General features: G+C 58.1%; 1 protein-coding gene across 2 annotated transcripts in view; it reads left to right on the top strand.

Moving 5' to 3' along the window:
- Window positions 1-18,759, top strand: part of EFNB1 (ephrin B1) — a 50,638-nt gene that overhangs the window by 5,540 nt on the left and 26,339 nt on the right. The gene's annotated exons all lie outside the window — the stretch shown is intronic.

Below are 18,759 nucleotides of genomic sequence, written 5' to 3'. Positions count from 1 at the left end.
GCGGGTGCGGGGCTCGGGCGGTGCCGTGCCCCCCCCGGGGGGGGGGGGGGATCTGTCCCTTGCTGTCCGCTCCCCCCTGTAACGTGGCACCACGGGGAGACCGCGTCCCAGTCCCCCCCGGCTGCGCTCGCGGCTTCGGGACGCGAACAATGCGCGTGGCTTTCCCCGCGCGCCCGGAATCGAGAGGGGCGAAGGAGCCTGGAAAGATAATGGAAGCGCTCGACGCGGTCACTGATGAACGACCCGTCGATGTTTTGGGACTGATTATATCGGGGTGTTTTTGGGAGCCCTCTCGCTGGGCTTTATCTTGTAAATCGCGGACTGTTTGTTTATCTTACCCCTTCTCTGCTTTGAGGGAAGAAATAATCGGGATTTTATCTTGGTTCTCCCTCCCCCCCGCCCCGTATTTCTCAAAAGAAAAAATCCGTCGCGTTCTCGAGGTTTGGAGAGAACTGAGCCCACGTGGAGCCCGCTCCAGTCGGGCGCTCACTTTGACCCGAGCGTTCGTGGTGTTTCTTGAAGGGGGCTGTGGGCAGCGCCGTTTCTGGCCGTGCTCATGCAGACAAAGTCTTGCATTCTAATTCAGCGTGCTGGAAAAGCTGGAAGAGATCTCTGGTGGCTGCAGGAACTCCAATAAGTTAATTCTCTTACTTGATTTTTTTTTCCCCCCCCCCCTCCTTTTGAAGATACGTCTGTTAGCTCGGAGCAAAAAGAAAAGGAACTTTTCCCCTTAGGAGCTGATCTTTGGTGTTTGTAAGTCTGCTCTGTCAGCATGGAGGGGTGGGAGGGTGAGGAGGAAGCAAATTGGTTCCAGAAACCGCCACCACCTGATATGGAAACGGGGCTCAGTTGGAGATAGAGATCCGTGCGGGCTTTGCTGGGCTGGGTGTGCGGCGGGGCCGGGGGGGCTCTGTGCTCCGTGCGGGGCCCTTGGCAGTGCCTGAACCTGGGGGTGATCCTGGGCTGTGCCGTGGCAGAGCCGTGTGCCCGCGGTGCTGCGGTGGAGCTCGGTGCTGTGCAGCTGATGGGCGGTGATGGAGCGCGCCTGGATGGGACTGTGTGGGGCTGGGGAGTTGGGGGGTGGCCGTGGCAGTAATGGTGCTGTGCAAAGTGGGGCCGCGTGCTGCTTCCCATGAGAAGGGGCCGTGGTGCCGCGAGCCGCCCGCTGCCGTCTGTGGGTTCGTGTCCCTCGTGGTGCACATCCCCGGCCTTGTGCTGCGGGTGGGGGACCCCCTCCTGGTGTTTTCGGGGTGCCTGGGGCCGGGTGGGTCCCCTCCCTGTGTGTGTGGGTTTGGGGGCACAGCTCGCTGCTGTCACACCCATGCCATGAGGTGACACCACAGGAGGAGGTGCGGGAGCAGCAGCGTCACTCTCAGAGTGGTGGGGGCTCTCCGTCTGCTTGGGCTCGCACTGCTCCGCTTCCCACCCCTACCACCCCTCCAGCTTCTCTTTTGCTCCTTTTCTTTTTCCTTTTCCTCACTTTTTTTTTATGCCTTTGTGCTCCCCCTCAGCTGGTGTGGAATTGGGCAGAGCCCCCTCCACAGCCGCTCCTGCCAGCGAGGACAATTAACGGGGCTGTTTCGAAGAAAGGGCAGGGAAACCTCACACGGTGAAAAGCCCCAAACTGCCCCAAATCCACACTCCTTGGGACCACCATCCCCAGGGTCACCAAACCATGCAGGCACCGGGCTCCTGGTTCCGCTCCCAGGGCTCACTTGACTTTGAATGCAGCACAGTGGGCTCTCGTGTTTATTTCTAGAGTAAAGAGAGCGAAAACCTTAAAGAAATAACATGGTGAAGTGGAACTTTCCAGCAGATAGAAGGAAAGCGTGCCGTGCGCTGGACGCTTGGCCTTGGTAGTGTCGCTGTGAGTAATAGGAATATTCTCCTGCCCTCTGTCTCCCCCGGGCAGCCCGTGGTGTGCACGGGCGCAGCGCTCTGGCGGCTCTCATCTGACGTTGTCATCAGAGGGGCACTGATAGCACGGCCGAAACCAGCACGATTTCCTATTGTTCCTACGTGGGTTGGGACCAGCGTCGTCCTCAGCCGGGGGAACGCTCCCGGTGCGAGCTCCGAGCTCCAGACTTGTTGCTATAATTGCACCGTGAATAATTCCGTGTCCTTAAAGGAAGGAAAAATGCAGGCACGCAGCAGCCGCGCTGGGTGCAGGGCTGCGATTTCACCGCGCCGTGCCTGGGGCAAGTTCGGGCTCCACGCGATGCCTCTCTCCGTGGATGTGAGCACAGCCCCTTTAAGGGGTCCCGGTGAACCGGTCTGGTTTTAATTTTATCCCGTGGTGTCTGAAGGGGCTCTCTGAGAACCGTTCCCTGCGTTTATGGGAGGGGGAGCTGCAGCGTGGTTCCAATGATTTAATCGGCCCTTTCGCTACTTAGCAGTCAGCTCTCGGGGTTGCTGCTATTGTTAAACAGCCCGGAATGGCACGAGGAATTCTGGCGAAATCTGCTCTGCGATCCCTCGGCTGTAATTCAGGAGAAATATTGACCCTGGTGGGCTCCTGCGCCAAACGTTAAAAGGAAGCGTTCCTAATAAAATATGGCTTGGAAAATTCATTTCGGCCTGGAATTCGCCTCTCCAGAAAGCATTTTAATAAGGAGGTGGGGGAAATGGGACACATCATCCGCGCAGCTTTCAGGGATCACTCGTTCCTGCGCAGCTTTCCTCCCTCTCCCTCCTATAAATTCTCCCCGATCCGCTCTCGCTGTGGCCCTGCGGAGCCGTGAGCAAGTGGCTAAGAGCAAAACTGAGAAAAAGAAGTGGGGTGTGGAGGGAGGGACAGACAGACGGAGCAGGCGCAGGCCGACGTCTGATCCTTGGTGGTATTTTTATTCTGTCTTTAGTGACATGCTGGTGTCCTGTGGAGCTCTGCAGGCCTGGTGCTGGGGGCCCGGTGCGTGGTGGCTTTGTTTGAGCGCTGCTTGCATGGGCTGATGCTCGGGGTTGGCGGTGGTGGGCTGGCTCCTGTGGGAGCTGGGCCATGTAACACCGCCCTGGTGGAGCAGGGTGAGGAGTGGGAAATGGGGCGAGCACACAGCGGGGTGCGATTAAAGGACGCGTTTGGGCTCACGGAGCCATCGGGGCCCTCATCCAAGCAGCCGTGTCCTGAGCTCATTGGTGTTGTCCGTGGGCTTCACCCGACCTCCCGAGGCTGCTTTGGGGAAAGTGAGTCCTGGCGGCCCAAGCCCGGCTCTGGGTTTCCCCATGGAGCCTGTCCTGCTGGTTGGGGTGCTGGGGTGGCTGAGCGCGCTGGGGGCTCGGCTGTGGGTCTGCTCCCTGCCCTCACTGTGCTGGGGGGACCCTGGGCTCCATGCGCGTCTCCTGGGAATGACTTCATTAACTTCAGTAAAAAAAAAACAACAGCCAGTGAGCGCCGAGCTGCGGCTCTTGCAGTAGCTGGGTAAATACCACTGGATTCTATAAAATGGATTTAACTGCTTCCTTTAAAAGAGGGGGGAAAGAGGGGAAAAGAAGAAGGAGGAAAAAAAAAAAAAAGGCGCTGTGATGGGGTGGCTGATTGATTGTAAAAGTGCTGGAGCTTTATCCAGAGCAAAACAGCTCCCGAGTTCCTTGGAGCTGTGTTGGGACGGGACCCAGTGGGGATGGGGAAGGGGGGGGGGGGGGATCTGTGGGGCTCCTGTTGGCGGTGAGGTCTCCCATCTGTGAGCACCCACGGGTGCGTGTGCGCAGCGGTGCGTTGTAGCAGGGCTCCTCCCAGGGCACGCAGATGGTGCTGGAGCTGCACGGCCCTGGGCATGGCACGCGGGGACGTGTCCCCTGCAGCGCCCGTCCCCTTCCCCGTGCAGGTTCCTGCCGCACGCCCCGTGCCTGTCCCCGCCGCTCGGCAGCCAAGGAGCGCTGAGCCCGGTGGGAAAACATCTTGTAGCGATCAGTAGCACATGCTACTTGGAGTCTGGCAGCCGAAACAGGGTGGGGAGAAACAAAGCTGAAATCCATTCTGTGTCTAATTAATGATGGCTTGTATCGGGAGCGCAGGAGGACCGCGGGCCCAGCGCTATCGCGGCGTCACATCTGGGCAGGAATGCGGCGCTGGCGTGAGGCTTTGTTGTGCTCGGCTGGGGAGAGCGGGCTCCGTGCTGCTGCCTTCTGCCGCGTTTTCTTTTCCATTTCCCTTCCCGTTCCCTGCTTTGCAGGAGGAGGGAACGCTCCTCTCCGGCTTCCCAGAAAGCGTTCCGTCCTGCCAAACCTGGGCTGCACCTGAGCATCCCTCGGGGAGGCTCTTCCTGCCACGTGTGCACCGCCTCCAGGTTGGCACCGGAGCTCTGCCAGCAGCTGCTCCGAGCCAGGACCGTGGTCCCGGGGCTCAGCGATGCGTTGCCAGCAGTTGTGAGGTGCCTGGTTCCACCACCGGTTGAGGTTGGGTCCTACTGTGCGGGATAAGTCCGGGCTAGTGCTGCTGTGCTGGGCTGGCTCTGTGCGTGGTGCAGGCCAGGGGCGCTGCAGGCGCTGTGGCCGCCCCCAAGGAGCACTTTGGGGTGGTTTTCCGTTGTTTGAGCCTGCAGCAGCTGCTGTGCGAGCTCTCCCCACCGGTGCCCCATGCAGGATCTGGTATTGCTCAGTGCTGCCGTGGCAGAGCCGCTCCAGCCGTGCCATCTGGGGCTGGTGGCACGCCTCCTGAGCGCTTGTTTCCCCAAATTTAAGTAGGTCCTTCTTGTTTTGCCTGGATTTAAGGTCCGGCCTCGATGGTCTTGCTGTTGTGACCTTTGGGTGTAAGCAGCAGCCCCAAGGAGGGGTGGGAGGTTGGATGTGCTCCTCCCTGGGTGTCTGGGTGCTGGGAAGGGGGAGGGTGCTGAGCCATGTGCTGTCCAGGGTGATGCTGCCTGGGGGATGCTGTACCAGCTCCGTGCATCCCATCCCCGGCTCTTGGCATGCTCCAGTGTTGGGTGGGTGCTGCAAGAAGCCCCCAGTGCGCTTTTGCTGCTTGTTGGCTATAAATATGCTTACCCGGTTCACATCAATCACGGAATGTTTGCGTGCATTCCCTCTCGTTAAGGCTGAGCAGTGGTTGCATGCTCCTCAGCTGAGGGCTCGGTGCTTTCCTCCCACTGCTGCCACGCTGGTTTTGGACGGACGGACAGACGGAGTGGTGCATGTTGGAGCATGGGGCCGGAGCTCCTTTGTCTGTCCTCGTGTAGTAACGCAGCCCAACGCGAGGGGGAGGCCTGAGGGCCCCCCCAGATCTGGGCCCCTTCCCCACCTGGCTCAGAGGGGCAGCCCAGAGGAGCCGATTATGCACTGGGAAGGGGCGGTGCGTGTGGACCCCTGCGCAGTGCAGGGCTGGACCAGGTGCCAGGGGGCCGTGGAGGGGGTGGGGGGGCTGCGTGCAGGGGGGGCTGCGGCGTACGGGCAGCATATGGAAAGGATCTGGGTGTAATATCCCGGGCTGCAGAACAGCTTTGCTGAAGAGGCCACTTCAGCAGGGGACGCGGCGCGGTTAGTCCTCCGGCTGACACATCCCAGGCCTTCCTCCGACTTGAAAGAGCTCGAGCTCGCCTTTGAATCGGAGGATTTATGGCCCTTTTAGGCCTCTCCAATAAAAGCAGCTCTCCCTCCTCAGACAGAGCCCACCGTCTCCCTCCTCCGGGCTCATTATCCCGGGGATTTGTGCTGCTCGCTCCCGCTCTGCTGTTCGCTCCCGCTGCGCTCCTCAGATGTGCAGCCGAGGGCGCGGGAGCACAAAAGCGGAGTGGGGGGAGCGCGGGTCCCGGCCCCCCCTCCTGGGGTGCAGCGCATCCTTGGACCGTGGATTTGGGGCTGTGGGATGCATTGTCCCACCGCGCGTGGTCCTTGAGCATCCTTAGCCCCGCAGATCATGTCTGTTTTATACAGGCACGTCAAGCCTCAAACTGTTTAAAGAGAGGCTTAGGAAAGAGTCCAGAGAAACGACATAATAATTATTGTATTACAAATTGTTTCCTTTAATGGGCCCTGTCGGATCGCTCCGTCTGCGAAACGCATTGCGTGCCCTCCCCCGGCCCCCACCGCCCCGCTCTCCGCAGCCTTTTTCCACTCGCGCTGCGTTGCTTACAAACGGAGCCCCTACGGAAAATTCCTGCAGTCCTGGAGCGTGTGGGGCAGGGCTGGGGGCCACTCTGCAGGGCGAGGGGGAGCGGGGTTGAGGGGTCCCCTTCCTGCAGGGCCCCTGCCCTTCCCTTGGGTGGCTTTGGGTCCCTGTCCCGCTCCGTGCCCGCGGTGCTGCTGGGGGTGCTTTGTGCCGGGGGTGCTCCCCGGTTCCATGCGGATGCTCTCGCTGGGGATGCGGGACGGAGCCGGCGGCGTTTTGGTGCTGCAGTGTGTAAGGAGAGGAGCACGAATTTTTTCCTTGCCCCCAAAGAATCGATGCGCTGGAATTAAGCAGCAGGTTACGTTTCTTCAGCGCGGAGCAGCAAATATGTTTTAAATTTGGCAGCCGGCAGCGGAGAGCGGGTGGGAGAAATTTTCCAGGTATTGCGTTACACTTTCCCCTAAAAGGGCTCTGCTTTGGTGCTGGGGATCGAGGGGAGGGGGCAGCCCCTGGCGTGGGGAGGGGGATTGGTCCCTCGTGGGGACAGCGGTGCGTGGGGCTGTGTCCTCGGGGGCCGTGCTTTGGGCCCCCCCCCCCCCGGCTGAGTCCTGCCCCAAGGCAGGGGAGCGCTGCGGGGGCCGGGATGAATGCTGGGCTTCCTCCCTCTGGGCGCGATGGGAAATTTCCACCTGGCACCGCCCGGTTTCTCTGGCTTGCCTGGTGTTGTGATTTATCCTAATCTCCTGCTCTGATGTATTTAATAAACGCTTCATGCAAGAGTGAGCCAGGAATTCACTGCGAGCACGGAACTGGGGCTGGGCCAATTAGCCAATTATTTTTAGGATCTTTTCTTTTTTTTCTTCATAGATTTCTCTCTTTAAAAAAAAAAAAAAAAAACGTGTCCAGGTGGCAGGGATGTGCGCTGCCTTCTGCGCAGAGCAGGAGCTGGGGCTGCCCGTGCTCCAGCCTGGTGGCTGTCCCAGTGTCCCCATGCATCGCGGTGGCACTCGTTGTCCCCTCTGCAGCTGGCACCGCTGCACCCCGTTGTTCCCTGCTTCATACAACCATAGGATATCCCGAATTGGAAGGAATCCCTAAGGATCACTGAGTCCAAGTCCTTCGCAGCGGGATGAGGAGTGGAGGTGCGGAGCTCAGTGCCCTGTTGCTGTGCTGCCCGAAGCGCGGTGCCGGGCGGGCCGAGCGGGGTTAGGGTTTCAGGAAGCCGTGCGGAGGTGCGAAGAGCCGAAGGCGGCTGGAATTTCCCCTTCAGCTGTGTTTGTTTTTCAACCCGTGTTATTCTTACTTGGTGTAAACTCGGTGGGGACGCGTCCCGGGTGCGTGCGCCCCATTGGCAGCACAGGCAGACTCTAGTGGCTGCATTGGGTCGAGGAGATGTTTTTCCCCCCTGACTGAAGCAGGGGAACAGCCCCAGCACCGCTCCTGTGTGATGTGAGACTGGTCCCAAAAGGGGCAGGGAGGGCACTAGGTGGGGTGGGGGGGCAGGCTGTGCCCCCACAGATGCTCAGGAACAGTCCCAGGTGGCGGGGACGGGCCCTATGCTGCTCCCCATAGAGGCTGTGGTGCCATGAGGCACAGCAGTGGGCAGTGCCATGCGCGTCCCTGCTGGGGGAGCAGCTCCAGGTACCGGGGGCTTTAATGCGGGATGGTGCTTTTGATCTCTGCCCTGACTTGGTGAGCGAAGGTGCTGCTTCCCTAATTATCCCCTTACGCAGGGCTGCTGGGGCTGTTTGTGCTTATACTGTCTCTCTCAGGGAGGGAAAAAAAAAAAAAAAATTAATAAAAGCCCTCCTGCCAGGGCGTGTGCAGGGTGGGGAGTGCAGCGTGCTTTCCCATACAGCGCCGGAATCCTGGAGCGCTGTTCATATAGCCTTGGGTGCTCCCACCCACGGCAGGCAGTTTCATGCTCCTTCCCCAGTTTCATAACATCCAGGAGAGGCACGAAGGTTATTCCAGAACCACCTCGCTTTGTGGTGTGTGAGCAGGGCCGGGAGCTGGGTGTCCATCTGAGCAGGGATGGTGTGCACTGTGCTGCTCTGGCCGTGCCGTGCTCCTTGCTGGTTCCTCCAGCATTGGGATGGTGCTGGTGCCCAGGGTGCAGGGTGCTGCTGTGCACCAGATTTGTTGGTGCCAGTCCAGGAGAAGTGCTTTGCCTCTTTTTTTTGTTCTCCTTTCTGGGAACGGTTTGGGGTGGAGGTGCACGGGCTCTGCTGCAGAGTCCAGTGCTGCACACGCAGTTGGAGGTTGAGGGGACATCAGGCTGGCACATGGAGCCTGGATGTACTGTGGCTTTCTAGCAGTGTAGAGCAACTCCTGCTTTCCCCTCCGAGGAGGCGTCCTCCCAGCTCCCCCCGTGTCTCTGCACCCCGCGTTCGCAAAGCAGCCGTTCTGCAGGGAGCAGCAGGAGCATCGCCTTCCTGCTTTATTGCAGATAAAGAGCCCTGTGGGTAGAACAAATGGTTTCCTTGCACCAGGATGGAGAGGGGGTGACAGGTAGCGAGGCGGTGGGCTGATGGCTTCCAGGCGCTCTTTCCGTGATGCCGTGGGTGTTCCCAGCGCTGGGCTCAGGGTATCACTGTATCCATGGGTGCTGCTGGGTCCGTGTGTCCCGTGCTGGGGCTGGGGATGCTGTGGGGCTCCGGGATCTGGCAGCGCTCGTTGCGTTCTGCCCGCCCGCCCCGTCTGCTCCTGCTCCGTCTGCGCTGCGTTTCTTGGCCTCCGCGCTTTCGTGCAGAGAGCAGCATCGCCAGCAACGGTATTAATGATTATTTATTGGTTCTTAATGCCAAGTAATGTAAACATCTGGCTAATGCAGCGCAAATGTGCGGTGCGGTGGGACGCGGGCTTATCTCCAGCGCTCAGCTGGGCTGGAAGCACTTCATGAATTAGGTCGGGAAGGGAGCGCTGCCGAACAAATGGGGGTTGTTTGGATAAACTTTCCTCAAGGTAGAGATTCTCCAACTCCTCCGCCGCTGACCTCCTCGTTAATTACTGCTTTGCAGCACCAGGAGTATCGCAGAGGCAGGAATGCGGCTGTTCTCCAGTGCGCTCAGCAGGGTGATGGAGCTCTGCTGTGCTGCTTGCCCCGTGCTCAGCCCTGCTCTGGGGCTGTGGCTCTGGCCCTGCTCTGCTGCGTATCGATGTGCGTTGGGTTTTTTTTATGTTTTTATTTTTTTCAGTGCAGTGAGGGTCAATGCAGCCCAGTGGTAAGGGTGCTGGGGGAGAAAAGGGAGCAGAGTGGCTCGGCTCGTGTTGCAGGCTGATGGACAATTTCCCCTGCTTTCAGCCCCGGACAAAGCTCGGTGGGAAGGAGAAAGGAAAATGTGAGCGGAGAGAAATTTACTACTCCCGTGCTTTCTGTAGAGCTTCTGAAGGTGAGAGTGGAGTCACTTTGCCTTGTACAAGCTCAGCAATTCCAGATCATCCCCGGAGAGCTTCTGAAGCCGTGCAGGGAGGAATAATGCTCGGGGTTAAAAATAGGCACTTGACAATAGGAAGGAAGGACTGAAAAAGCTCCGTGCTAAGGGAAGTGGACAGGAGCTGGGCGAGAGGCGGCTGGATTACGCTGTGCTGCTAGAGCTGGGCTTTAATGGTTGTAGACCGGAATTAAAGCTCATTTGTGCTTGTCATAACCTGGAGCGGGTTGTACTCAGGTTTGGATGTCAGTCAGCCTGGGAATGGTGCCTCTTTTTCTGCAGGTCTCCCGAAAGTTTCCTTCCCCACTGCTTGGAGGCGGTGTCCTGGGATGCGCAGCCTGCAGGGGCCTGGGCTGGAAGGAGGTTGTTCATTAAACCCAATTGAAAACGGCTTCTCCTACCAAACTGCACAGAGGAGCCCGGCGCTGAAAGAAAGCACTCCATCTCCTCCACTCCGCTCCTGGGGTGGAGAGTAGGAACCTGAATCCATCACCCTGGGCGCTTCATTGGGTTTGGTGGCACCGGGTCATGGCAGCCTCCACGCAACCAGCAGCTCCCTGCAGGGTGTGGGACCACTCATCCCAAACCCATCGCCCCGGGGCTTTTGTTAAAGCTCATTAAAACCATCTGTGGTTACCGGAGCCTGACCAGAAAGCCAGAGAGAGCCGGGACCCGAGGACGGGGCCGTGGCCAGCGCCGTGCCCCGGGGCGGCCGCCAAGCAGCGGGCTGCCTCCTGCCTGCCCCGCGCGGATGCTGGAGCGCGACCAGCAGCGATTCCGGCTTCTTGCTTAGTTGAAAGCTTCATTCTTCCTGTCCTGTTTCTTTAACTTTGGCAGCTTTCTCGCGGCACGAGGTGCCGCAAATGCCGCGCCAACAATAGGGCCGAGAGGTGGGGTGGGAGGGTGGAAGGAGATGAAAGGGGAAAAGTAAAATTGAAGCATGTCTGGAAGTGCATTTTGATGTAAATGGGACTTTTTGATGGACTTTGAGAGACACCAGCAGAAAGGGCACCGGCCCCCTTCAGCGCTCAGAGCTCCGGGCTCTTTATGTGGTCAGGAAAGGGCACTTTTTGATCACTGCGACGCTTTGTTGGGTGCACCTACAATTAGCCGGAGCACCTACAATCAGCCAGTGTTCCCGCTGACCCCGTCGCTGCCCGTGTCCCAGCGAGGGGCAGCCCCACGTGCCCGACGGGTGGGCAGCCATGTGATGGGGACGGTCGCACCTCGCAGGGACAAACCCGCGGCCATCTTCATCCTCCTCTGCCTCCGGGAACGGAGCAGGATTTAAGACTTGGAGAAGTGTTGTGCAAGAGAGAGGCTGGGTGCTGGGCACAGCATCCTCACCCACTGCTTCTCAAAGGAAGCAGACAGCTGGCGAGTCCTGTTCCAAACGGGAAGCCAGCCGCTGCCGCCCTGGGGATGGCTGCGTGCAGTGTGGGGCACGGCCGCGTCCTGGGCGCTCCGAGCGGCCCCGCAGCCCTTCCCTGCTCCCAGGGCTGGCTCCAGCCGTGCTGTCCTTTTGATCCCAGCCCTTCTCCTTGGCACCATCTCAGCACCTCTCAGTGCTGGTGGAGATGCGGCGTTGTCTGTCGTGAGTCATCCGACTTCCTTTCTGCTGCCTTTTTTTTTTTTTTTTTGGTCGTTCTTTTCCTTCTCTAGTTATTAAATGGGAGCACCAGTTCATCCACTGAACCTCACGCCATACAAGCCCATGGTGTTGGCTGCATGAGAGGCACCTCTGTTCCACCTGGCTGCGGTGGGGTGATGGAGTGCTGGTGGTGGGCTGTCCCCTCCTGTCACCTCTCCACGTGCACCTGCGCAGCAGTGGCCGACCTTGCAAGAGGAGGAGAAACGAGGACAGGGCTGCTCCCGGGGAGGAGGAGGGGGCAGGCAGGGAGAGACACAGGAAGGTCGGGCAGCTCTGGCGGCTGCGTTTGTGCTGTCAGAGCGAGCTCGGAGGGAGGGGAATGCGCATCACGTCTCGGCTGTGCTGGTGGAGCTGAGCACCGTGAATTTCGCCCGCGTGTGGTGTTGTCCCTTGTTGTGGTGCTTTGCCGTCCCACGGCGTCAACAAGACCGAGTGCTGGGTTCTGCACTTTGGTCACAACAACCCCGTGCGTCGCTGTAGGCTTGGGGCAGAGTGGCTGGAAAGCTGTGCAGGGGAAAGTGACCAGTGATAGGATGAGACGTGATTGCCTCAAGTTGCACCAGTGGAGGGTCACTTAGAGTATTAGGAACAGTCTTCTGTCCAAAAGAGCGGTCAGGCACTGGCACAGGCTGCCCAGGGAGCAGTGGGGTCACTGTCCCTGGAGGTGCTCCAGAACCATGGGGATGTGGCACTGAGGGACGTGGGGATGGGCACGGTGGGGTGGGCTGGAGATCTCAGAGGGCTTTTCCAACCTCAGTGATTCCATGGTTCTATGACTTGGAAGTGCTTGGAGCTTTCCGTGGGCTGGGCTCCTTCCCATCCCTGCTGCCTGCCCCCAGCTCTGTGTCCCTGTGCACGCTGTCGTCATTGTGCACGGAGCAGTCAGCAGCCTGGAAATGAACTGCTGGTGTAAAACCATCAGAAACGACCTACCTGTTGGTAACAGGCAGTAAGAACTGCAGGGCAACTGCAGGTGAACTTGTTTCTTCTTCTGACAAGCTTCTGAGTCAGTCCTTTAATCTCTAATCTAGGTTTACGGTCATTTTTATTGAAATGCGGGGCTCCGTGGAAAGTTGACATGTATGACCATCATAAAACGGGAGTTATGGGAGCCCAGAATTGCCTTGATGGCCCAAGTGTCTGCAGGAAGCATTTTTAAAATCTGTAATCAGGATTTATTGGCCTTCGTGGCTGAAACTGTCAGTAGAAAATAAAATAATCAGCCCGGGAGGTTTCTCCCCCTCTCCCTTTGCCGTGTGGCCATGCTCTACTGCGCTCGGTGCCGCGGGCTGGGGCTGCTCGGGCTGAGCTGTGGGGCCAGGCAGGACCTGTGCCACCAGGCCAGCCCGTGGTAGCTGGTTCCAGCAGCACAGGGCTGGTGCCTGAGGCCAGCAGTGCATTTTTCTAAAAGACAAGTGATTCATGTCAGAGCGCTGGGGAGGGAGCACGTGGCCGTGCTTCGTTGCCCTCCCTGCTGACGTGTGGCTTCTTCGTGGCACGAGCGTGCCTGCTGGTGCTGGTGCACCCCTGTGCAATGCAAAGGGAGACCTCAGTGCCCTGATGGTTCTTCATGTGGGGGAATTTGGTGCTGAATCTCTTTCTGGGGGATTTTGTAGTTTTTGGGGGTAAGCCAGGCTGGCCCGGCTTTCTCCCGTGTATTTTGTCATCCTCGGTCACTCCTGTACCTCGAGGGCGATCTTGCTCTCTGCAGTGCCCGGTGCTGCCATTGCTCATGCATGCACGCTGGGTGCAGGACCTATCCCATGCTCTGGCACCCAGAGGCATTGCTCCGAGCACCTCCTGGCTCCTGCTTCTCTCTCCCTCATCTCTGTGCCATGCCAGCCTTCCTCCATTCCAGCACTGGGGAGGGGTGATGCTCTGCTCAGCTCTAGGCCATGCAAACCACGGTGAAGTCAGGATTCGCCGCGGTGCCGGGCTCCGTGGTGCCCCCCATCCGTGGCCCAGTGCCCGCGTTCTGCTCGGGACGCGTTGGGTTGGGTTGGTGCCGTGCCGGAGTCGGCGCTTCCACGCAGTTGCCTCTATCAGCAAAACATGTAATTTCCTCACAGAATGATGTCAGGTTTGTCAAACAGAGCTATTCTTTGTAGAGAGGTGTGGGCTGCCACTAATTGGCACGCGTACAAACCTACGTTAACAGGTTTAGTCGAGACTGAAGCGTGCTCATAAACTTCTTCCACGTAAGGCTTGCAGTGGATGCTGAGGATCCCCTGCGTGCCCTCCCCTGGCTCTGCCCTGCAGCTGGAATTCAGAGCAGCGGGGCCGGGGGCTTCGTGCCCCTGTAATGAAGATCTTCTGTAATGGAAGAGCTTTTTTTTTTCTTAAACTTCCTCATATTATCATCGCCCTTAATCATGTGGGGCGACTTCTGAAAGTAGTTTCTTAAATGCCAATTTTTATCCAGGTTTTAAAATTGAAATTCGTTTTTTATCCAAAGGCAGGATATAAATGACTCTACTAAAATTAGATTAATCCTAATAAGAATGTCAGTTATCATTTCTGAATACATTAATTTTTTTTTTGAAATTTTACATGCCTCTTTAGCTATAATTGCTAGTGTAATTTCTTACATAGACATAGTCTGTCCTCACGGTTGACAGAAATGCTTAATGCAATGTCGACACCGCAGTAAGTTCTAAATTAGTGCGTCGCAGTCGTTGCAGACGTTTTGAACTTTCTCCTTAATAAGTTCAAAAAAAAAAAAGAAGGACCTCAAGTGCAAAACAAGATGAAAATGCTCTTGGGTAGCGGGAGGGAACGAGGCGGCGGTGGGATGCGGCTGCAGCAGCGAGCAGCGCTGTGTGCCCGGTGCCAGCTGAAGCCTCGGTGTGTGGGGCGGGTGGGCTCCCCAGGGCCGGGTCTGCTGTGATCGGGGACGTTTGTGATGGCTTCTTGGCAGAAATCGCACCCAGCCCCGGGCGGGTTGAGGGATCTATGGGGGGATTTTTGTGGGGTCCGGCGGGGCAGGACTGGGGGCTGCTCCGGTAACGCCCGCGCTGACTTTGTGGCATAAAGCGTGGTAACTACAGCCCCTTTCCTGCTGGGGGTCCGGAATGACCTCTGCCCTTGTGCAGGCAGCAAGGTGTAGTGCAGTAACCCCCTGCAGTGCAGCGGGGCAGAGCGGCTCTGCTCTTGTTCCGTGGTGCTGGCAGGGAGCACTGCGTGCAGGGCACTGCCTGCAGCCTGGCACTGGGGGGATGGCAGCACCAGCAGAGTGGCACTGTGGGAACATGTCCCCATCCTGGTGGCACGGCGTGCGGTGGGGAGAGGGCTGTGGGCAGCCAGTGGGATGCTGGGGTTCGGCCCCGGGGAGTTGCATCTGGCAACGAAACTGCAGGGGGAGGAAGTGGTTGGGGGAACTTTGGTCTCCTGCGGCATCTCATCAGCTCTTTTCCATGCATGTGGGTGGCAAGCTGGAGGTTTTTTTGTCTCTGGGGTGGGGATTGTGAATGGTCCCCATCCGTGGGCTCTGCCGGCAATTGGAAACGGCTGGCGCGGGAGCAGTGCGAGGGTGGCCAGGGAGCAGGGACAGCCAGGGCGCTTGCAGCGGGACAGGGTGGCTCTGCCCTGCTCCTCTTCCTCCTCCTCTTCCTCCTCCTCAATGCTGGTTTATTTCTAGGCTTTAAACCAGAGTGAACATGAGGTGCCAGCCTCAGGCACGGGGCTGCTCCTGCTCGCCATCCCCGTGATCCTCACCTGGGCTAATTGTGAAGGCTGGTGGCATGTGGTCCCGTTGTCCCTATGCCTGCTGGGGCCCCGGTGTGGCTTCCCTGAGGGCTCTGCTTGGCTGTGCTTGCCCTGCTGCCATCCATCTTCTTGCCAGGTGCCAGCGCATCCCTTCCCCAGGCTGGCTGGGGTCCTGGGCAGGGGGATGTCTCTGGGGTAACTTCAGTGCTGGCCAGCGGTTCCCAGGGAAGTGATGGGGAACGCTGGCAGGCTGGGGCCATAAGAAAAGCTGTCCGGGAGACAGGCAATTTCTCTCTTCCTGCCCTATCACCTTAAAGCAAATAGCAGAAGGCTCGGCCAGAGAGAGCTGCTGTCTTTTAGATCCTTTGCTATTTGCCTAGCGATGCAGAGGAAAGGCCAGCCAGCAGGGTGAGATTTATGGGCCCTCCCAGGGTGCCTGCACTACCCCGCTGCAAAAGGGCAGTGGAAGATTAAAGCCCTCCTTAGGCTGGGTTTGGGTTTGGGGTGACACAGGCTGGCCCCAGTGGGTGCCCGCCACAGTAAATGCTGGGGTTTCGTAGAAGTCAGCGTGTGGAACTAGCCCGAGACCGGCGATCTCATTTCCCTTTTGCAATCACAAATCCTGCCTTAAAGACAGACGAGCTGGTTTGCAGTGGTACGGATTGTTGGGGTAGGAGGAAGTCCACGGAGCTCCTAATGACATGTCTGGAGAGCTGATTTTTGTGGTGGTGGCCTCCCTAAAGAAAGGGTTGCTGCTGGGCTGGGGCGAGCTTTCTTTAGCGTGTTGTTAAAAGTCTCTTTTGATGAGACACTGCTTTGCTGGTGGGGGAGGAATTCTTGCGGCAGTGCAGGTCTGGGTACCCCTGCTGCTGCAAAGGGAGCAGCTTCGAGACTCACAGAATGGTTTGGGTTGGCAAGGACCTTAAAAATCACGCAGTCTAACACATCTCTAGGCTTGCTGCTGCTCTCCTCTGTGTGCTAGGGAGCTGGGCTTGGCTCTGTTTGAACTGCAGAGCTTGAAGCTGTTGGTGCGTTGCTTCCTGCCGGCTTGCACGCTGCGTGTGCCTCAGCCCTGGGTGCAGAGAGCTCTGTGCCACCCGCTGGGTCTGCGCCATGTCCCCAGAGAAGGGCAGACCTTCAGCTCTGGCAGCTGCTCTGACACCGGAGAAAGTAATGGGCTTTCTTGTTCCTCTCTGGCTTCTCATATTCCCCAAAGGAGGTTGTACATTTTATTAAAGTTCAGCCGTACGTGTATCTAGCCTAAAAATAAAAGCGAGTACGAGCCAGATCTCTTTCAGCAAGGGGCGAGGTTTCAACCCGACACGGCTGCGCTGTGCTGGCTGTGCCTTGGCTGTGCTGCCGTCCCTTTGCTGAGACATGGGGGGGTTGGGGGTCTCAGCCCCTTCCTTGCTGAACCCCCTGGGCTGGGGATTTATCCTGTAGCTACGTAGGAAATTGCGGCTTCTGCATCTCAGCAGGACCTCCCGTGGTCCTAGGAGGAGGTTTACGGAGGAAGGGGCCATTTTCTGCCCTGCCAAGTGACTTTGAGGAACGCAGCCTGAGGTGGAGGCTGGATTTATGTTTTCTTGTGGAACAGGCTCACCAGTCCTCGGTGAATCTCTTACATTTTGTGTGCATGAGGACAAGGGGGGAGGAGGGGTGAAAAGAAAACGTCTTTTGAGCTCCTGTGACTCATCTTTAGCTTTTTTGTCGGAGACCCATCCAAAACAGCCTGTGGTGTGGGGTTGAAAGTCCTGTACGGCCAAGTATAGCGTGAAGATTACAGGGCTGACTCAGAGGGCAGGAATATTGTGTGACCTGGTTACTGGGGCAGTTATTACATGGCCGGAGCGGACAGTCGTTATGGTTATTGTATGCATGCATTTCGTTATAATGGAGTGGTTAAGAAAGTCTGAATAAGTTCTAACACGGGCTCTAGTCGAGCCAGTTCCCGGTAATGACACGAGGGCTCGGAGAGACAGTGATTTGCAGCTGCCTGGGAAGATGGCGCTTCCAGACTTAGCCCAAATTACAAAACCCGTTTCGCCACCCTGGGAGTCAGCAGATCAAAAGCAGCGGGTGTTAGTCACGCGGGACGGGAGCCCCGGCCCTGTCCTGCCCGCGGGGCTGCTGGAGCCGGCACGACCCGTCGGTGCGGGGCTGAGCATCCCGTCGCGCTGTGCTAACTGCTCCTGGGCTTCTCTCCTCCTTGTGCCCGGTTTCTAATGTCAGGATGAATCTCTCAAACTGCAGCAGCGCTTAGCCAGGGCACGCTGAGCCCCAGGGACCGGGGTTGGCACGTGGGGTGCAAACAGCTCAGTCACTTGGGGGGCCCCTGGTGCCCCTGGGGTTGCAGCAGCCCTTGATGGTGGCTTGTCCCCATGCTCTCCAATCCCCTGCAGGACCCTGGTGCTGCTGTCACGACCTGGTTGTTTTTTTTTTTTTTGGATTCCCATGACTGGGACCGGTTGGGTTTTGGGCACAGCATTTGCTCGGGTGCTGGGGCACAACGTGCTGCAAGCAGGGAGGAGATGACTTCCCCACGCTGTGCCGCTAACTGCAGCCTGTAACTTCATCCCTTCCCTTGTTTGCTTTCACTTCTTAATTTTTGAGGCCAAGCTTGAAGTTAACAGGGGGACGGAGCCTCCAGAAAGTGCCAGGGCTGGAGCCAGACCTTGGACTGGGTGAGCAGTGCTGACCCCTGGCTGAGCCCCTGCACGGGGCAGAGGACTGCAACACTCTGCTCTGCTTTGGGGCTGCATCTGCATCACAATGCGGGGCCTGGCGGGGAGGTCTCGCTCTGTTCTCGGGTTCCTCGGGCACGTGAGTGCCGCCGCCTTCCCTTCCAAGTGGGCGCGCAGCCGCCGTTGTGTGCCATGCCAAAGTAATTCTTTGCTTTGGAACTGGGAGGCGAAATCTCCTCCATCTTATTGCTGAGGGGTCAGGGAAGAAGTGGGAACCCCGCTGGTCGGACCTTGTTCCCTTTTAACCCGTCTCTCCCTCTCCCCCCGGCCTCCAAATGAATGGAGAAGGAGTGGGGCTGCAGCCAGAGCACGGGCACGGGCGTTCCTGGGCCTCCCCCAAACCAAAGCAAAATAGAAAAACAAACGGAGCCGAGCGGGGAACCCGATCCTCTTCCGTCGGATCATTTCGTGTCTGCAGCGTCCCGGCCTTGGGTTTTGGGTCCGTGCCGCTTCGGAGCAATTCTAGCTTTCAAAATTCCTGGTGGTGAGCAGGGCTTGGCTGCGGGACGTTGTTCCTGGCTGGGCTCCTGCAAGAGGAGCTTGGGCTCCTTGTGGGGCTGGAAGGCGCTGGCCGGCCTGGTGGTCCCGCTTGGCTCCCTGTGCCTGCCCCTCAGCGCTTTCCTCTTCCCTTGGCACCTTTAGGTTTGGGGCACGGTGGGCCTGGGGTGTGCAGCTCTGGGCATGGTGGGCCAGGGCGATGCCATAGGACGGTCAGTCAGAAACTCTCTTAAGAATCGAGCTGGAGTGTTAGAAAGTAGGGGTTCTTTAATGGATAGTTGGTTGCATGGGGGTAATCCTCCATAACTTACACAAAAGATCTTCAGTTTGTGTACATCACTTGTGTTGCTTATGCAGAAGTTTTCCAAGAGGTGTGTTACCTACGGAGAAGTTTCCCAGAAATATGCGACGCATTCAGTGGCCGATTCCAAGCAGGGCCTTCTATTTCCTTGGTGCAAAAACTCAACACGACTTCCTTATCTCCTTGGTTCAGAGCTGTTTCTGTTGTCTAAACAAATTGCAGGGCAGGGGTATCCACCAGCAAACGCTAGCAAGCTTAATAATATTGTTACAACTTGCACTGGGGAGACTGGGGGGCCACGGGCAGCAGCAGAAGGGGAGCACTCGCTCCCCCACGCCTCAGCAGGCTGGGGCCCCGCGACCAGGGCCCGCGCCTCATTGTCTCAC

Source organism: Numida meleagris, chromosome 8 (genome assembly GCF_002078875.1).
Source record: "Numida meleagris isolate 19003 breed g44 Domestic line chromosome 8, NumMel1.0, whole genome shotgun sequence".
Taxonomy (NCBI): Eukaryota; Metazoa; Chordata; class Aves; order Galliformes; family Numididae; genus Numida; species Numida meleagris.
The sequence above is the reverse complement of the archived record's forward strand: the minus strand, read 5'-3'. Positions and strand labels throughout refer to the sequence as shown.